This window comes from Bufo gargarizans, chromosome 4, assembly GCF_014858855.1.
Source record: "Bufo gargarizans isolate SCDJY-AF-19 chromosome 4, ASM1485885v1, whole genome shotgun sequence".
NCBI classification, from domain to species: domain Eukaryota; kingdom Metazoa; phylum Chordata; class Amphibia; order Anura; family Bufonidae; genus Bufo; species Bufo gargarizans.
In genome coordinates this window covers 79364292-79385037 of record NC_058083.1, presented here as the reverse complement: position 1 = coordinate 79385037, position 20746 = coordinate 79364292, and the positions used below count along the sequence as shown (strand labels likewise).

Here is a 20746-nt window from a genome sequence, read left to right as displayed (position 1 = left end):
TGAGACGGGATTCATTTTATAGAAAGGAGCTATTCACATACATTAACAATAAAGGTTAGACAAAGAACGACAGGAAATAGAACCGGCAGGGAAGCAGATTGGTGGATAATTAAGGCTTCAATCACTAAATGGAAGTATGCATTTTTCGTCTGATACATTAACCTAGCAAGTCACCAAGGGCATTATACATGCAGTTAGGAAAGTACATAGACAGATACTGTACGTACTCTGAATTGGAGAGTACAGAAGCACACAGAGGGCTGTAATTATAAACCAACATATTATTTATCATCTTAGGTACAGATGCTCGATGGACCACCTGCCGGCCTTAGCAGCCTCTCACCTTAGAACATCTTATAATTCATTTGGATACAATACACTATTCTACTAAGATCTGCTGCTGACGTAGAGCTCTGAGGATCAGAAATAAAATACCTTATGGCTATGAGGTCTGAAATAAAACTATAGTCTGTGATGCTTAAAGGACTAATTTAATCAAGACAACCATTTTTCACATTGAATCCAGCAGAGTAATGAAATAACCACTACAGGTATGAAAGCTGTGGACAGCCTAATATTTCCCCTGCAGCGGCTACTGGTATTACACTATTACATAGCAGGTCTCTCAAGTGAGAGCTGCCCTTTGCTGGTAGCACTCGGCTTTGGCTAATGGAATTGGGTTTCAAGCATAAGACTCCCACATACTGCAACTGGATGTATGGAAAGTGATTGTCATGATGAGGTAACCCGTTTTAACATACTTTATTTATTCATCAGCAAATCTGTTCCCAAAGAGAAAAACATCTTCATCTTATTCAATGTACTACAATTTCCAGGACCAGTTATCTGCTTAAGTCTTTCCTTACTTTTATTCTTGGCTAAATATATATCCCAAGACATGTGGTGTGACATGATTTAAAAAAAGAAACATGATTTTGCGATATTGGGTCATGGGATTTCTATGATTGATCTTTTTGTGTGTGGCCAACCAATGGTTGTGATGTGAATTGCAACCTGTCAAGGGAGAATTGTTAGTATTTCTTGATATTGTATTGAATTTGTTTCATGAGAAATTGGAGTCCTTATGTTATATGCACCCGGCATTCCACTTGAATGGGGGCACAAGAAATGCTCCACTCATTAGCATTCAGAGTCCCATGTTTTGACCTAAACTGCAGGCCATGACTTATGTTTGCCAGCTAGGCCTCTTCAAGACTCTCTCTGTAGTATGCAAATACTCCCCAACTCTTAAAAGGTCAGTATAGATACCAAAATCTTCACCAGCCAGTGGCTGGCAACCCTGGAGTACTTAAGGCCCCTTTCCCTGTCTGAGGAATAGGTTTATCTAGCTTTCTAATACCTCTAAGGTGTGCTGTTCTATTTGTCTGCCTGTGTACTGACATCTGCCTGATTCCTGACTCTGATTCTCTGCTGCCTGACTTCACCTCTGCCTGATTACTGTAATGACCCTTTGCTGCCCCGACCTTTGGACTGTTTCACAAATGTGCACATATTCTGCCTGCCCTGACCTTGGCCTGTTACTCTCTGTGGTTTTGCCTGTCCCTTAGGTGCTATGCACTGGTGTCTCTTCACCCTGATGGGTTAACAGCCAACCACATGGAGACTACTCTAGGAGATATCGGCCTGGTACACTCTCTGCAGTGAAGTGTAGATTCCTGTATAGGGGTTAAAGGGTGAAAACCAGGGAACTGGCAGGATAATGCCCCTAGATTTATCTCTGAGTAAAATCCATAGGTTTGCACAGTGGTTCCACACCCAATTTAAGTTAAAGTTAAGTTAAGTTAAGTTTAGACACATCTTCATATAAGTAAACTATCCCTGTGCCCTCCTTACCTTCTACTTATATTTGTCTCCTCTTCTAGCTATATACAGGTGAAACTCTGAAAAATTAGAATATCGTGCAAAAGTCCATTTATTTCAGTAATGTAATATAAAAGGAATTGCATTAATGCAGCTTAAAATGAGAATTTTGTGAAAAGGTTCAATATTCTGGGTTCAAAGTGTCACACTCTAGTCAGCTAATTAATCCATACCCCCTGAGCAAAGGGGACCTCAAAATTGTGACTTTGGGGTTTCATAAGCTGTAAGCCATAATCATCCAAATTATAACAAATAAAGGCTTGAAATATCTTGCTTTGCATGTAATGAATCAATCACATATGCTAGTTTCACCTTTTAACTTGCATTACTGAAATAAATGAACTTTGCACAATATTCTAATTTTTTGAGTTTCACCTGTAGATGTTTTTTTTTTTAGCTCTGCTCGATTAGGCATGTTGAGTGACACCATCTTAATTATCTTAGCTACAGTGTCTACAAGAAATTTAAGGTAGTCTGGAGGTCAACTCCTGCTTTATCAGTGTCTCAAGCTGCTGCTTATTACTCCACTTTGCTTTATGTTGCATTTAAGCTTTGGATTAGATGCTGAGTTTAAGGATATTGTGTCACACAAATATATTTCTTCCAGTTAAAACCATATAGAGACAAATATCCTAATCCAGGCATGCTCAACCTGCGGCCCTCCAGCTGTTGTAAAACTACAACTCCCACAATGCCCTGCTATAGGCTGATAACTGTAGGCTGTTCGGGCATGCTGGGAGTTGTAGTTTTGCAACAGCTGGAGGGCCCCAGGTTGAGAATGCCTGTCCTAATCTGTTTTTAGTTTCTGATTGCAAATTATTTTATTCTATTTCCTGAACATCATTATGAGGGTGGCCATTTTGCCTGAGCTGTTCTTAACAACATTTAGAACACATTCGAAAAAGTGCAATATGGCAGCCCCATGGGCCATAGTAACTGGTCAGGGGGGCACCTCATTGACTTCTATGGAGGAGTCTTCTAGGCATGTGCAGAGGTCATTGTACAAAAAAAGAATAAATAAGCTTTTACAATCGTCTATTTTGTATGGTGGATCAGACTGACAGATAAGCAGGTAACTGCACTAAAGTGATCTGTACAGACCAAAAAGTGGAATCTATAATTTGGCTTAGTGGCCAGTGTGAAAACTGTTGGATATTATGGGGGGAATTTATCATGAGGAGAATGATTCAGTCTGTGTTGGAGTACTTTGTGCCACATCTATCAAATGTCGCATGTTATTTGATAAATTTGGCTTGTCCCTAAACCTAACACTTCTGTCTAGAGAAGCTCCTCCAGTTTTCCTACTCCACCCTCCTCCTGGAGTGAGATTGTGACTATTTTGCGACTTTTAAAAAAAAGTCTCAATGACAAATCTGGAGTGAAATTCTTTAACATAGCTAACCACACCCACTTTCCCACCCATATTACAGAACTGTCGTGTACACATGCAAAAAAAACGCAAAATTGTGCGCACGTGACTGTAAAAAGTACAAAAAAGGTCACAAAAGCCCTATTTCGCGACTTTTTGATGCCAGAATTCTGGAGTGAAGATATGATAAATCAGGGCCTATGTTTTTTGTTTAACCCCTTCACGACTGAAATACGTTTATATACCCTGTGCAGCTATCACATCTATAAACGTCAACCCAGCTCTTTAATCCAAGCACTGCAAAGCACTTGGATTAAAGCTTCTGCCCCTGCCCTGCTGCTGTCACGGACAGCATACAGTGGAGTAATGCCGGCAAGGGACCAATCAGAGTGACCCCTTCCCAGCAATCGATCCGATTGGTTAGTCTGTGCAGACTAACCAATCGGATCGCGGCAGTGAAAAAATGCCGGTTTCAGGCTCTGATCCCTGAAATCAGTGTCTTCGTGCCCCCCCGATCTGTGCCCCTCCAAGCCCCCCTTGTTTCCGCTTGCCGCCTGCAGCTCATCTCCTGCGCTCATCTCCTGCCCCCTGCCCTGATGCGGTCCGCCCAGACAATATTGGCGGCTGTACATCCCCCGGCCCCTCCTTTCCATCGCTGCCCCCGGTCCCCCTGCTGTGTGTGATGGCGGCGGCTCCATTCCTGAGCCACCGCCATCAGCAGCGAATGACGGCTCTATGCTGACACTCTGCTGTAACCCCATAGATGCCGCGGTTGCATCTAATAGTATTATACTTTGCAATGCAAGAGAATTGCAAAGTATAGTACAGCCATCAGCCCCACTGGATCTTCATGATCCAAGAGGGACTTGATAAAAAAAGAAAGTGAAAATGATAAAATTAAAAATAAAACAATAAGTAAAATTTAAATTAAAAAAATGAATTGCCTTTTCCTATAAAAAAATGAAAAAATAAAATAAAATACACATATTAGGTGTCACCACGTCCGTAACGACAGTCTCTATAAATATATCACATGATAGACCCCGTCCGATAAACACCCCAAATTTTTTTTTTTAAGTGCCAAAAAAGCTATTTTTGTCACCTTACATCACAAAAAGTGCAACAGCAAGTGATCAAAAAAGCCTTATGACCCCCAAAATAGTACCAATCAAAACAGTCACCTCATCCCGCAAAAAATGATACCCTATTTAAGACAATCGCCCAAAAAATAAAAAAGTTATGGCTCTCAGACTATGGAGACACTAAAACATAATTTTTTTAGTTTCAGAAATGCTAATATTGTGTAAAACTTAGATAAATAATAAAAAGTATACATATTAGGTATTTCTACGTCCGTAACGATCTGCTCTATAAAACTATCACATGACCTAACTCCTCAGATGAACGCTGTAAAGATAAATAAATAAATGAAAACTGTTCCAAAACAGCCAATTTTTGGGTCACCTTGCCCTATAAAGTGTAATAATGAATGATCAAAAAATCCTATGTACCCAAAAATGGTACCAATGAAAACCTCAACACTTTCTGCAAAAAAAGAGCCCCTGCACAAGACGATCGGCAGGAAAAAAAAACAAAAAACATATGGCGTTCAGAAAACCAATCCAGCAAAATCTGCCTTCCAAAAACCGTATGGCATTCCATTCCTTCTGCGCCCTGCCGTGTGCCCATACAGCAGTTTATGACCTCATGTGGGGTGTTTCTGTAAACCGCAGAATCAGGGTAATAAATATTGAGTTTTGTTTGGCTGTTAACCCTCAATGTGTTAAAGAACAAAATGTAATAAAATGGAAAATCTGCCAAAAAAGTGAAATTTAGAAATGTCATCTCCATTTTCCTTTAATTCTTGTGGAACACCTAATGGGTTAACAAAGTTTGTAAAATCAGTTTTGAGTAACTTGAGGGGTGTAGTTTCTACAATGGGGTCATTTATGGGGGTTTCCACTATGTAGGCCCCACAAAGTGACTTCAGACCTGAACTGGTCCTTAAAAAGTGGGTTTTGGAAATTTTCTTAAAAATTTTAAGAATTGCTTCTAAACTTCTAAGCCTTCTAACGTCCTAAAAAAAAAAAAAAAAATGACATTTCCAAAATGATGCCAACATAAAGTAGACATATGGGGAAAGTTAAGTAATAAATATTTTATTAGGTATCACTTTCTGTTATAGAAGCAGAGAAATTGAAATTTGAAAAAATTTAGAATTTTTCAAAATTTTGGGTACATTTGGGATTTTTTCATAAATAAAGGTGAAATATATTGACTCAAATATATGGCTATCATGGAGTACAATGTGTCACGAGAAAACAATCTCAGAATGGCTTAGATAAGTAAAAGTGTTCCAAAGCTATTACCACATAAAGTGACGCATGTCAGATTTGTAAATTTTGACCTGGACACTGGGGCATCAATGACCCTTGGTCATGAAAGGGTTAAATATAGATATTTACATTGAAAATTAAGCATAAAATCACCAACAATTCTTGAAAAATATGTTAAACATAAAATTGGGATTTAAACAATAAGTAATTTTCTAATGACACATTCCCGTGAAGCACGAGCTCAGAAAGTTAAATTAGTTTACATTAAAGGGAATCTGTAACCACATCAAAGAAAGCTTCTATAAAATGCACATAATATAGTGATTCCACAGGTGAACAGTTTCACATGGTAACTGCCTTAAGGAGTTGTAGTTGCACCCATGTGGTGTCTCTTGGATGATCAAGCTATAGGGTGCCATGATTAACTTATGGAGCACACTTTTGAACAGTGGCACTAAAGCACATTATTAAAGCACATCACATCTTATAATAAAACTACCACTGATGAAAAGCTGGAAATATTTGCTAATTAAAATTGTACACATATACAGTAAAATGAAGTTAAGTGAAATCTAGATACTTGTGCCACTGATGCAAATACCAACAATATACACAATACACATTATGCTGACATACAAGAACAGGGTCATGTGTGCTACTGGTCATGTACCCCTTAAGGACACATCACTGTTGAGGCCAGTCATTGGCCACAGAGGCGCACATGACCCCATTTGTGCAGGACGTTTACATGCAGAGGCCAGAAGTGACAGCCCGAGACTTACGGAAGCAGAACCGAGTGGCGTGAAGCAGGTAAGCATAGTTCCTTTCACAGGTGCTGCTTGGCTTGATGGGGTGGAAGTTGAAAAAAAATAATTTTGGACAACCCCTTTAATAATGGGGAGAGGCTTTACAACTTGTAAGATTAAAATAATGGAGAGGGAAATAACCTCAAAATATCAGCTTTTTCTGTTTAATTTCTATCATTTGTATTAGCAAAAAGTTGTAAACACCAAGTTTTAGGCATTAATATTCATCTACATAGAGAGCATGACCCATCTAGCAGAGGATCAGATTTCACTGCCTACACCTGTACTACGAAATAAAAATGATATAGAGATGCAAAAAAAGTAAAAAAAGAAAACAAAAAAGTCCTCTGTGCTTTCTTTGCATTCATGTGTGCAGTAGTAGAGGGCAGTGATGCAAGAATCAGCCAAGGGCACAAAATGCAAATTCTAACTTGGCACCGTTTGAATTCTTCTTTTCCAATTCATCATCCTTAATATGTATGATGCCTGCTCAATCTCTTCCCCCGCTGAACATCTCGATTTCACTGCAAATTGATGGTTATGATATAACATTTTGGGCAAATCGATGAATTATAAGTAGCAATCTACAGATGAACCAACAGACCCATGTGCCATACACTCACTTATCCTAAATCACCCACACTCAAGGTCCAAGATGATAAAGAACAAGAAAGTACGTCTATGTTGTTGTGCAATCTTGTGAAAGCTCTGGCACTCAAAATGTATAATCAGCAACTCGGCATCTCATTACTTGCACATTAGCAGGTATTCCATTTTCTTAGAAAGGGCAAATCAAAATGTCAGCCTAGTCTGGAAATACATCTATAATGAATGTAACCTATGATATAATTAAATGCCCATATAATGTCCATCCAAGACTGATGCTTGAAGGGTCCATTATTTTCTCTCTAGACATGTTTCACTCTCTTTCACCTTCAATTTCTATACAACATAACTGGGTACACGACATGGGCAGCATGGTGGCCCAGTGGTTCCACCATGTACTGTTGCTTTGAAGCATTGGTGGTCACTTAGGTTTCCTCTGGGTCCTTCTCTCAAACTCCTAAAACATAATTGAAAAGGGGATTCCACTGATGGCCAGCCTTCTGACCACCAGATGACTTCACATTAACAGTTTGCTCATTTTTAAAGCACTGTTACTAGATTATTTTATGCACAGAGCCGATACAGTATTTGGTCGCTGTATGTTGGTAATAGTTGTACACTGAGTGTGGCATTCATGTAGGCATTGGGCCACATTGCTACCTAGGCAATGATTTTAGCAGTTTATTGGGGGTGAAGGCACTTTATAGCATTGTCATTTAGACAGCTATTATTTGGACAACATATGGTAATGTTGTTTGGGTATCATACATTATGATGCTTACTGAAGGATATGGTCATTTGTATATGGTATGACTGTACACATGTATCTAGGGGTGCCAACAGAAGGCACAGCTCAGGGCACCATCCAATGCAAGACCAACCCAGTTCATGAGGTTGTGAGCCCCAGGAAAAAACAGGAATGGGAAATAAAAAAATAATGTATGCAAAATATCAAATATTAACCACTTCAGCCCCGCTAGGTGAAACCCCCTTCATGACCAGGCCACTTTTTACACTTCGGCACTACACTCCTTTCACCGTTTATCGCTCGGTCATGCAACTTACCACCCAAATGAATTTTACCTCCTTTTCTTCTCACTAATGGAGCTTTCATTTGGTGGTATTTCATTGCTGCTGACATTTTTACTTTTTTTGTTATTAATCAAAATATAACGATTTTTTTGCAAAAAACTGACATTTTTCACTTTCAGCTGTGAAATTTTGCAAAAAAAACGACATCCATATATAAATTTTTCGCTAAATTTATAGTTCTACATGTCTTTGATAAAAAAAAAATGTTTGGGCAAAAAAAAAATGGTTTTGGTAAAAGTTATAGCATTTACAAACTATGGTACAAAAATGTGAATTTCCGCTTTTTGAAACGGCTCTGATTTTCTGAGCACCTGTCATGTTTCCTGAGGTTCTACAATGCCCAAACAGTATAACTACCCCACAAATGACCCCATTTCGGAAAGTAGACACCCTAAGGTATTCGCTGATGGGCATAGTGAGTTCATAGAACTTTTTATTTTTTGTCACAAGTTAGCGGAAAATGATGATGATTTTTTTATTTTTATTTTTTCTTACAAAGTCTCATATTCCACTAACTTGCGACAAAAAATAAAAAAATCTAGGAACTCACCATGCCCCTCACAGAATACCTTGGGGTGTCTTCTTTCCAAAATGGGGTCACTTGTGGGGTAGTTATACTGCCCTGGCAATTTAGGGGCCCAAATGTGTGAGTAGTACCTTGCAACCAAAATGTGTAAAAAATGACCGGTGAAATCCGAAAGGTGCACTTTGGAATATGCGCCCCTTTGCCCACCTTGGCAGCAAAAAAGTGTCACACATGTGGTATCGCCGTACTCAGGAGAAGTTGGGGAATGTGTTTTGGGGTGTCATTTTACATATACCCATGCTGGGTGAGAGAAATATCTTGGCAAAAGACAACTTTTCCCATTTTTTTATACAAAGTTGGCATTTGACCAAGATATTTTTCTCACCCAGCATGGGTATATGTAAAATGACACCCCAAAACACATTCCCCAATTTCTCCTGAGTACGGCGATACCAGATGTGTCACACTTTTTTGCTGCCAAGGTGGGCAAAGGGGCACATATTCCAAAGTGCACCTTTCGGATTTTGCAGGGCATTTTTTACACATTTTGATTGCAAGGTACTTCTCACACATTTGGGCCCCTAAATTGCCAGGGCAGTATAACTACGCCACAAGTGACCCCATTTTGGAAAGAAGACACCCTAAGGTATTCCGTGAGGGGCATGGCGAGTTCCTAGAATTTTTTATTTTTTGTCACAAGTTAGCGGAAAATTATGATTTTTTTTTTTTTCTCTTTTTTCCTTACAAAGTCTCATATTCCACTAACTTGCGACAAAAAATAAAAAATTCTAGGAACTCGCCATGCCCCTCACGGAATACCTTGGGGTGTCTTCTTTCCAAAATGGGGTCACTTGTGGCGTAGTTATACTGCCCTGGCAATTTAGGGGCCCATATGTGTGAGAAGTACTTTGCAATCAAAATCTGTAAAAAATGACCGGTGAAATACGAAAGGTGCACTTTGGAATATGCGCCCCTTTGCCCACCTTGGCATCAAAAAAGTGTGACACATCTGGTATCGCCGTACTCAGGAGAAGTTGGGGAATGTGTTTTGGGGTGTCATTTTACATATACCCATGCTGGGTGAGAGAAATATCTTGGCAAACGACAACTTTTCCCATTTTTTTATACAAAGTTGGCATTTGACCAAGATATTTTTCTCACCCAGCATGGGTATATGTAAAATGACACCCCAAAACACATTCCCCAACTTCTCCTGAGTACGGCGATACCAGATGTGTCACACTTTTTTGCTGCCAAGGTGGGCAAAGGGGCACATATTCCAAAGTGCACCTTTCGGATTTTGCAGGGCATTTTTTACACATTTTGATTGCAAGGTACTTCTCACACATTTGGGCCCCTAAATTGCCAGGGCAGTATAACTACGCCACAAGTGACCCCATTTTGGAAAGAAGACACCCTAAAGTATTCCGTGAGGGGCACTGCGAGTTCCTAGAATTTTTTTTTTTTTGTCACAAGTTAGCGGAAAATGATGATGTTTTTTTTTGTTTTTTTTTTCTTACAAAGTCTCATATTCCACTAACTTGCGACAAAAAATAAAAAATTCTAGGAACTCACCATGCCCCTCACAGAACACCTTTGGGTGTCTTCTTTCCAAAATGGGGTCACTTGTGGGGTAGTTATACTGCCCTGGCAATTTAGGGGCCCATATGTGTGAGAAGTACTTTGCAATCAAAATGTGTAAAAAATGGCCTGCAAAATCTGAAAGGTGCACTTTGGAATATGTGCCCCTTTGCCCACCTTGGCAGCAAAAAAGTGTGACACATCTGGTATCGCCGTACTCAGGAGAAGTTGGGGAATGTGTTTTGGGGTGCCATTTTACATATACCCATGCTGGGTGAGAGAAATATCTTGGCAAACGACAACTTTTCCCATTTTTTTATACAAAGTTGGCATTTGACCAAGATATTTTTCTCACCCAGCATGGGTATATGTAAAATGACACCCCAAAACACATTCCCCAACTTCTCCTGAGTACGGCGATACCAGATGTGTCACACTTTTTTGCAGCCTAGATGCGCAAAGGGGCCCAAATTCCTTTTAGGAGGGCATTTTTAGACATTTGGATCCCAGACTTCTTCTCACGCTTTAGGGCCCCTAAAAAGCCAGGGCAGTATAAATACCCCACATGTGACCCCACTTTGGAAAGAAGACACCCCAAGGTATCCAATGAGGGGCTTGGCAAGTTCATAGAATTTTTTTTTTTTTCGCATAAGTTAGCGGAAATTGATTTTTTTTTGTTTTTTCTCACAAAGTCTCACTTTCCGCTAACTTAGGACAAAAATTTCAATCTTTCATGGACTCAATATGCCCCTCAGCAAATACCTTGGGGTGTCTTCTTTCCAAAATGGGGTCAGTTGTGGGGTGTTTGTACTGCCCTGGCATTTGAGGGTCTCCGCAATCATTACATGTATGGCCAGCATTAGGAGTTTCTGCTATTCTCCTTATATTGAGCATACAGGTAATGAGATTTTTTTTTCCGTTCAGCCTCTGGGCTGAAAGAAAAAAATGAACGGCACAGATTTCTTCATTCGCATCGATCAATGTGGATGAAAAAATCGCTGCCAAAAAAAAAAAATGGAGGGGAAAGGCGTCTGCCAGGACATAGGAGCTCCGCCCTACATCCATACCCACTTAGCTCGTATGCCCTGGCAAACCAGATTTCTCCATTTGCATCAATCGATGTGGATGAATAAATCATTGCCGGGATTTTTTATTTTTTTTTATATATATATATATATACAAAGTGCTTGCCAAAGCATAGGAACGCCGCCTCCTCCTCAGCTCGTATGCCTTGGCAAACGTATCTGTCACTGCAGAGGAGAAAATCCCGTCTTGCAGCGCCGCATACACCGACTTGCGTGTAATCTGACAGCAGCGCAATGCTTCTGTCAGAATGCACATCGGTGCTGCAGCTAGTAGATCGGTTGGTCCACCTGGAAGGTAAAAAGACAAAAAAAAAAAAAAAAGAAAAAACCAGGCCACAACGCAATACTTTTATTAACTTTGGAACAGAACATGTAACTTTAACTTTTGGAACTAAACATTAACCTGTTTGCTTACTTGTTTTTTTTGTTTTTTTACCTTTATAGAACAAACCTCTCCTTCCCCATGGGTCAATGTGCAAAGCGCAAATCGCCCAAAGATGTGGCGAAGTGCGTTATGCACTTTGTCCCATGTGAAAGGAGACGTTTGCAGCAGCTGTGAGTGAATGGGCCCTAATAGCCCTGTGTGCCTATCCTGGTGAGATGTGATCCCTATGCTAGGTGTACCTGTGTGTGGTACTTTCGGAAACACTCCCCTAAGCATAGGGCAGGGTGGTCGGGACAGTCAGGACAGAAATAGCGGGTGTCACGCCTTATTCCACTCCTGCTACAGACACGACATTTTTTTCGGGGTGGCGGTCGGTTTGAGGTACCAGCAACGACACTGGGGAAGTGTCGCTCGTGTAGACAGCTAACTACACTGGTGGATGGGGCCACGGAACCTCCTGGATACAGGAGGTTCGCGATGATCTCTTCCTGAAATTTGAGGAAGGATCCAGTTCTCCCAGCCTTACTGTAGAGAACAAAACTATTGTACAGAGCCAATTGAATTAAATATACAGACACCTTCTTATACCAGCGTCTGGTGCGTCGGGAAACTAAATACGGAGCCAACATCTGGTCATTGAAGTCGACCCCTCCCATGTGGAGGTTATAGTCGTGGACTGAGAGGGGCTTTTCAATGACACGGGTTGCTCGCTCAATTTGTATTGTCGTGTCTGCGTGAATGGAGGAGAGCATGTAAACGTCACGCTTGTCTCTCCATTTCACCGCGAGCAGTTCTTCGTTACACAGTGCGGCCCTCTGCCCCCTTGCAAGACGGGTGCTAACGAGCCGTTGGGGGAAGCCCGCGCGACTAGTTCGCGCGGTACCACAGGCGCCAATCCGTTCTAGAAACAAATGCCTAAAGAGGGCCACACTTGTGTAGAAATTGTCCACATAAAGATGGTACCCCTTGCCGAATAAGGGTGACACCAAGTCCCAAACTGTCTTCCCACTGCTCCCCAGGTAGTCAGGGCAACCGACCGGCTCCAGGGTCTGATCTTTTCCCTCATAGACCCGAAATTTGTGGGTATAGCCTGTGGCCTTTTCACAGAGCTTATACAATTTGACCCCATACCGGGCGCGCTTGCTTGGGATGTATTGTTTGAAGCCAAGGCGCCCGGTAAAATGTATTAGGGACTCGTCTATGCAGATGTTTTGCTCAGGGGTATACAAATCTGCAAATTTCTGGTTGAAATGGTCTATGAGGGGCCGAATTTTGTGGAGCCGGTCAAAAGCAGGGTGGCCCCTGGGACGGGAGGCGGTGTTGTCGCTAAAGTGCAGGAAACGCAGGATGACCTCAAATCGTGTCCTGGACATAGCAGCAGAGAACATGGGCATGTGATGAATCGGGTTCGTGGACCAATATGACCGCAATTCATGCTTTTTTGTCAGGCCCATGTTGAGGAGGAGGCCCAGAAAAGTTTTAAATTCGGAAACTTGGACTGGTTTCCACCGGAAAGGCTGGGCATAAAAGCTTTCCGGGTTAGCGGTGATAAATTGTGTGGCATACCTGTTTGTCTCTGCCACGACTAAGTCTAAAAGCTCCGCAGTCAAGAACAGCTCAAAAAATCCCAGGGCCGAATCGATCTGAGCTGTCTCAACCCGAACTCCAGACTGGGCGGTGAAAGGGAAAACTACGGGTGCGGCTGAAGTTGGGGACTGCCAATCAGGGTTTGCCAGCACCTCTGGGATTCTAGGGGCTCTACGGGCACGTCTTTGCGGTGGCTGCGACGGGGTCACTACTGCACGTGCCACCGTACCAGCTTCAACTGCCCTTCTGGTGCTCGCTACTTCACCAGGTTGTACGGCAGTGCTGGTACTAGGTCCAGGAAGGGCTGGGCTGCTGGTGTATGCCTCACCACGTAATCCGACAGCACCAGCCCCACTCTGCTGCTCTTGAAGCGGATCCTGCGCAACCTGTGGTCTAGCGACACGGGGCCGGGTACGCCTGCTGCTATCAGGGACCTCAGCCTCCTCGTCCGAACTTTGGGTCAGAGAGCCACTGCTTTCTACAGGTTCGTATTCTGACCCGCTGGATTCATCAGATGAGGGTTCCCACTCCTCATCCGACTGGGTCAGAAGCCTGTAGGCCTCTTCAGAGGAATACCCCCTGTTTGACATGTGGGCAACTAAATTTAGGGGTATTCCCTGAGACTACCCAAGAAAAAAAAAGCAAGCCTGTCTTACAAATGGGAGGCTAGCGAAGTACCGGAGGCTGCTGCGGTTGATAAAAAATATCAAAACTGATTTTTTTATCGCCGCAGTGCGTGTAAAGTGAATGTGCAGTGATCAAAAAAAAAATAATTTTTGTCACTGCGGTGGGGCGGGTGTGGGCGAACGCACGTGTGGGCGACCGATCAGGCCTGATCGGGCAAACACTGCGTTTTGGGTGGAGGGCGAACTAAAGTGACACTAGTACTATTATAGATCTGACCGTGATCAGTTTTGATCACTTTCAGATACTATAAAAGTACAAATGCTGATTAGCGATACGCTAATCAGCGAATAACGGACTGCGGTGCGGTGGGCTGGGCGCTAACTGATCGCTAACTACCTAACCAAGGGACCTAAACTATACCTAAAACCTAACGGTCAATAACAGTGAAAAAAAAAGTGACAGTTTGCACTGATCACTTTTTTCCTTTCACTAGTGATTGACAGGGGGGGATAAAAGGGGTGATCAAAGGGTTAATTGGGGTGATCTGGGGGCTAAATGTGGTGTGGTGGGTACTCACAGTAATGATGTGCTCCTCTGCTCCTCTGCTGGAACCAACCGACCAAAAGAAGGAGCAGAGGAGCACAGCAGCCATATAACCCCATCATATTTACTAATATGTGGGGTTATATGGCTGCTGATTGGTTTTTTTAAAAATCAGCAGCCTGCCAGCCAATGATCGTGGCCGGCAGGCTGCTGACGAAATAGTCTTCTGCGAAATGCCGGCCCGCGATGCGCATGCGCGGGCCGGCTGTGACGTAATCTCGCGTCTCGCGAGAGGACGCGCCGATGCGTCCAGGAGGAACTAAACAACCACCTCCCGGACGCATCGGTGCGTACAGCGGTCGGGAGGTGGTTAAAGAGCAGCACTGACCAGATGCTAAAATCCAAACTTTATCTTGTGTACTAAGGCATATACAGGCACCAGATGCAGCACACTGACACAAGTAAGGAAATTGGCGTTTTGCGTAGATACGATTCCTCAGGCCTATGTCACGTCATAGTTACGTCTCTACTTATGCGCCACTGCTAGTGTTGCCATATAAATGGTATACAAAATTACCGAACATATTATACTAAAGGAAGGAAACTTTAGGATTCACTATAAAAATACACTAAGATCATTCTTATAGTTCAGACCTAGCGGGCCAACTGCATTATAATGAACAATCCAGCCGGCTACTTTCTGTGGAAGAAGTCTATGCCGATCCCCACCTTGCAGGAGGTTTTTTGCTTTCTTTTGTGAAAATAATCATGTATGTCCTCAATTCCACACTAAAGATGGTGCTGACGGGTACAGACAAACCCCCCTGCCTTGGTCGGGGTATATTGAATTAGAATTGTTGCCTAGGTGAAACAAAGCCTAGTTATGAAGAAATGAACATAAAGTAATTGTAGTGAATATTCACCTAGGCACCATTTTGGATTATATATATATACGAAATAATATACATTAATTGTTCCTGGAAGTACATTCTTCTACTACTTTAGTATGAATCCCCTGTAAAAATGTTAACGCAAATAAGATCCTACAGAGGCTCAATGGTTAGCACGGGTGCCTTGCAGTGCTGGGGTCATAAGTTTGAATCCCATCAAGGACTACATCTGCGTGGAGTTTGTCTGTTCCCCCATTATTTGAACGCATTTCCTCCATATACTCCAGTTTCTTACTGATAGGGAACTTAGATTGTGAGCTCCATTGGGGACAGTGCATAGTGATAATGTCTGTAAGTGCTACGGGATATGTCAGCGCTATATAAGTGATATATAAATAGAAGTAAGTGATAAACATAGATAAAAGTCTGAGAATTCCCCTGTGATCTTCTGTGGATGTAATGTGCACAAGAGAAGTCCAATCTTTCTCCAATGGTAGAGGGAAAGGGAGTGGATATGCTGGATTCCACCATGCACAACCCATTGTTGTCATAGTAGACAAACCCAGAGGAAGCATGGCAACGGCTCATTCTCCTTCTCTCAATGGAATAAACATTAGTGTTGATCGAGCACCAAAGTGCTCCGGTGCTCGGGTAGAACACCTCAGGATGCTCGGGTGCTCTACCGAGCACCAGAGCACAATAGAAGTCATTGGGAGAACCCGAGCATTAAACCAGGCACCCCCTGCTCTGAAGAGGGGAGGGTGTCTGGTTCACATGAAAAGGTCAGAAATTGATGGAAACACCACTGAAATGGTTCAGGAACAGCATGGGGAGGATGTCTGGATGCATCTTGGACTCCAAGGTCACTGCTGGGAACGATGTTGTCCAAGTCCACTTTTACAGACTGACAATAATAGGCACAAAACGATTTTAGAGGAAAAATTGTTAGGAAACATTATTTCCTGTATATTTACTTATAAAGTGCAAGTGCTGCCAAAAATTGCAAGGAAGAGGCACCCCAATACAACCTGTATATCACATAAAAGAGGGCCTCATTCACATTGTGGTACAATTGTTCAGGTAGTGGGACTCCTACACTCATAAAGCCCATGGACAAAGTGAAAGGGTTGGCAAAAATTACAAGGAACCGGCACTCCAATAAATCCAAGGAGGACATCCTACACAACCTTGAAAAATTATGATCGATGGCCTGCTGGTGACCCTCAAAAACATTAAGGGCGAGGGCCTGCTGCTGATCCTACCATCTAAAACATTACTGGCGCGGGTCTCCTGCTGAGCTGGCCATCTAAAACATTAGGAGTGAGGGTCTGCTGCTGAGCTGACCATTTAAAACATTAGGGGTAAGGGTCTGCTGCTGAGCTGACTCTCTAAAACATTAAGGTTAAGTGCCTGCTGCTGATCTGACCATCTAAAACATTATGGGCGAGGATCTGCTGCTGAGCTGACCATCTAAAACATTATGGGCGAGGGCCTGCTGCTGATGTGACCATCTAAAACATGATGGGCGAGGGGCTGCTGCCGAGCTGACCATCTAAAACATTATGGGTGAGGGTATGCTGCCGAGCTGACCATCTAAAACATTAGGGGCGAGGGCCTGCTGCCGAGCTGAACATCTAAAACATTATGACCGAGGGCCTGTTCCTGAGCTGACCATCTAAAACATTAGGGGTGAGGATATGCTGTTGAGCTGACTCTCTAAAACATTCGGGGCTGTTGATCTGACCATAGAAAAAATTAAGGTTGAGGGCCTTCTGCTGAGCTGACCATCAAAAAAACTATGGTTGAGGAGCTGCTGCTGAGCTGACCATCGAAAAAAATTATGTTTGAGGGCCTGCTGCTGAGCTGACCCTCTAAAACATTAGGAGCGAGGGCAGCCTATTTAGCATGTTGATATGATGGAGGAGGACGAGAAAAGGAAGATTGAACCATATACCTTTTTTTGTGGTGGAAGGGGTGCATGGGAATACAGTGTATTGAATACACCATAAAAGCCACATTTAAAGTGCCTTTATGTTCAGCCGCTTTCCTCTGGTAGAGTGGAGAAGTCAGGGGTAGTGTTGAGCGTTAATATCCATATTACAAATTTCGATGTCGAATATCGGCACTTTGAGAATTAACAAATATTTAGACTATAGTGATATATACAGTTGTATTCAAAATAATATCAGTGTGTTTAAAAAAGTTAATAAAAATCCTTCTAATAGCTTTTATTTCCATACACACAAATGCATTGGGAACACTACACATTCTATTCCAAATCAAAACATGAAGAAAAATATATCAAATTTGTGTTGTTCCTCTAAAAAAAAAAATAAGAAAAGTGAATATTAGACTGTTCAAAAAAATAGCAGTGTTTGTATTCTTCTTTACAAACTCAAACACTCACTATATAAACTCAAAAATGTTTGAAGATTTTGCTTTCCTTTGAATCACTTAACTAACATTTAGTTATAACACCACTGTTTCTGAGAACTGCTGTACATATGTGTTGCATGGAGTCAACCAACTTCTGGCACCTGTGAACAGGTATTCCAGCCCAGGGTGATTGGACTACATTACAAGGTTCTTCTCTATTTCTTGGTTTTGCCTCAGAAACTGCATTTTTTATGTCACCCAAGTTTTCTATTGGATTAAGATCCGGCGATTGGGCTGACCACTCCATAACGTCAATCTTGTTGGTCTGGATCCAAGATGATGGTGTGTTTGTGGTTGTTGTCTTGTTGGAACACCCATTTCAAGGCCATTTCCTCTTCAGCATAATGCAGCATGACCTCTTCAAGTATTCTGATGTATTCAATGATCCATGATCCCTGGTATACGATAAATAGGCCCAACACCGTAGTATGAGAAACATCCCCATATCATTATGCTTGCGCCACCATACTTTACTGTCTTCACAGTGTACTGTGGCTTGAATTCAGTGTTTGGGGGTCGTCTGACAAACTGTCTCCGGCCACTAGACTCAAAAAGAGCAATCTTACTTTCATCAGTCCACAAAATGTCTCTTTAGGCCAGTCAATGTGCTCTTTGGCAAATTGTAATCTCTTCAGCACATGTCTATTTTTTCAACAGTGGGACTTTGCGGGGGCTTCTTGCAGATAGCTTGGCTTCACATAGGCGCCTTCTAATTGTAACAGTACTCACAGGGAACTTTAGACCTTCTTTGATCTCCCTGGAGCTGATTGTTGGCTGAGTCCTTGCCATTTTGGCTATTCATCTATCCATTGGAATGGTAGTTTTTCACTTTATTCCAACATCTTTCAGGTTTTGGTTGCCATTTTAAAGCATTTGCGATCATTTTAGCTGAGCAGCCTATCATTTTCTGCACTTCATAATATGTTTTTCCCTCTCGAATCAACTTTTTAATCAAGGTACACTGTTCTTCTGAGCAATGTCTGGAACAACCCATTTTCCTTTGAATTTCAGAGAGAAATGCACAGTAACCAGCATGTTTTTTTTTTTAAAGCCCGAGGAGCGTGCTTTCTACACCCGTGCAACAAAATCGTGCAGCGTGCCACACAAAAATCGTGCTCAGGTCGCGGTCTATTGCAGGCCCTCTCCGAAGAGAAGAGCCCCCCACAAACCATTCCCAATCCCTCCGGGGCCATTAAGCTCCTGCAAGGGACCGAGACAAGTGGCAACCCTCAGCCGAAGCCGAGGGTACGCCCATCTGTGCTCCCGGCTTTCGCCTAGGCTGCCACACAAGGCGTCAGCCAGGAGCTCTACAAAGGTCTGGGCTCTCCCCGGAGGGAGAGCCCAAGGGGTTTGGCAGGGGGGTGAGGAACCAATATGGCCACACACACACCCCCTAGACCTCAAGGAGGGGGTACCCGTAAGGGCGCCGCAACCCTGAAAATCCTGAAACACACAAACGTGTAAAAGTGCACACAGTGAACATAAAAAAAGTGAATGAGTGCCATTAAGGCCCGGACATTCGGCCGGAAATAAAAAAATTTCTCTCTTGTTAGGGCCGAAGCCGAGGCAAGAAGAGCGGTGTACTAAAATGTGAGAAAGAGAAGTGTGTGCAAATGTGCTATTACTCAAAGGGATCCCACCCCCAGTGAGTTCAGGCACCCCAGGGTCACTACTCCTGGGGCACTATTGCACCTCGGGCTTCCAAACAACTCAGCCCTCTGGCTTCGATCCAGCAGAGCCCTTCGTCACCTAGCCAGGGTACCTTGAAACCCGTACACGCTTGGGATGCTGTGTGGTTCACTGCTCTCCCGCAGTCCATACTGCAACCCTCGGGTATGCCCTGTATGGGTGGGGTTTACAGTCCAGGAGCCAGGCTCGACCGGACTGATAAGAACAGATACTACACTTGATCTTAGCCAAAAGGCCGAGAAGCGATGCACAGTAACCAGCATGTACAACATTTGCTGCCTTCCTTCCTTAAATAAGGGCAATAATTGCCACCTATTTTTCAAAGAACGGATGACCTCACTCATTGAACTCCACACTGCTATTATTTTGAACATGCCCCTTTCAATTAGTGATTCAATTACAGAGAATCAGCAGCATGCATGTCATGATTGTTGGGTCTGTTGGATTTCTATTATTCTACTACACTTGCTAGGAAATTATTTGCCCTGTAGAAATATCTGTGCTGTGCTTTTTCAATTGATATTCCAAAAAGCTCATAAAATTTTTCCAGATAGTTAGTGTTAGATAGTAATAGAGAATTGTGTAGCTGAATAGCTGATAGGGTCCAGTGCAGGGTGTAGTGTAAGTTATAGAGATAGTTAGCTGAAATATATAATCTATATAGTTAGTGTTAGATAGTGTAGGTTATAGTGTGTGGCAGAAAAATAAATGTGCAATGTGCATGTGAGAGAGAGATTTCTCTGCTGTCCATACATACAAGCTACAGACATAGTGCTGTGATGTCCCAACAATACTAAGTTCAACAATCAATATTATGTTGTCAGACCTGTTTAAAGGTGAAATTGTATGTATTGTGCTAAAATATTTGAATTAATAGTGGTGATTTGCGCGATCTCGAATACTTTGAAAAGCTCTATCTGCATATAAAGCTATTGTTATGACATGCAAGGGATTTTAATCTAAAACAGTGCTGTAATGTACAATTACATACCGTGATCAGGAGTTCTTCCGCACTATCTCGAAAGTTGCTGCCAACCATTTTCATCACTTATGTAGCTAATAGTGTGTGCGTACGTGCGCGTGTGCACATAATAGTGCGATCAAAAAGAATATCACAAATATTGCGAAATCACAAATATTTGGCGAATATTCGCCTAAATATTCATGATATATCGCAAATTCGAATATTGCCGCTGCCGCTCATCACTAGTCAGGGGCAATCCAGGCCTTGTTCATTTTGATAAGAGTCAACCTGTCAGCATTTTCAGTTGACAGGTGGATGCAGCACTAAATACCTGCTCTAACAA

The 20746-nt window shown here is 42.4% G+C and overlaps 1 protein-coding gene and 1 pseudogene across 1 annotated transcript in view; both read right to left on the bottom strand.

Moving 5' to 3' along the window:
* The window catches only part of MYT1L (myelin transcription factor 1 like), a 246292-nt gene that overhangs the window by 192860 nt on the left and 32686 nt on the right, over nt 1-20746 (bottom strand). The gene's annotated exons all lie outside the window — the stretch shown is intronic.
* On the bottom strand, nt 19594-19686 carry LOC122937311 (annotated as a pseudogene).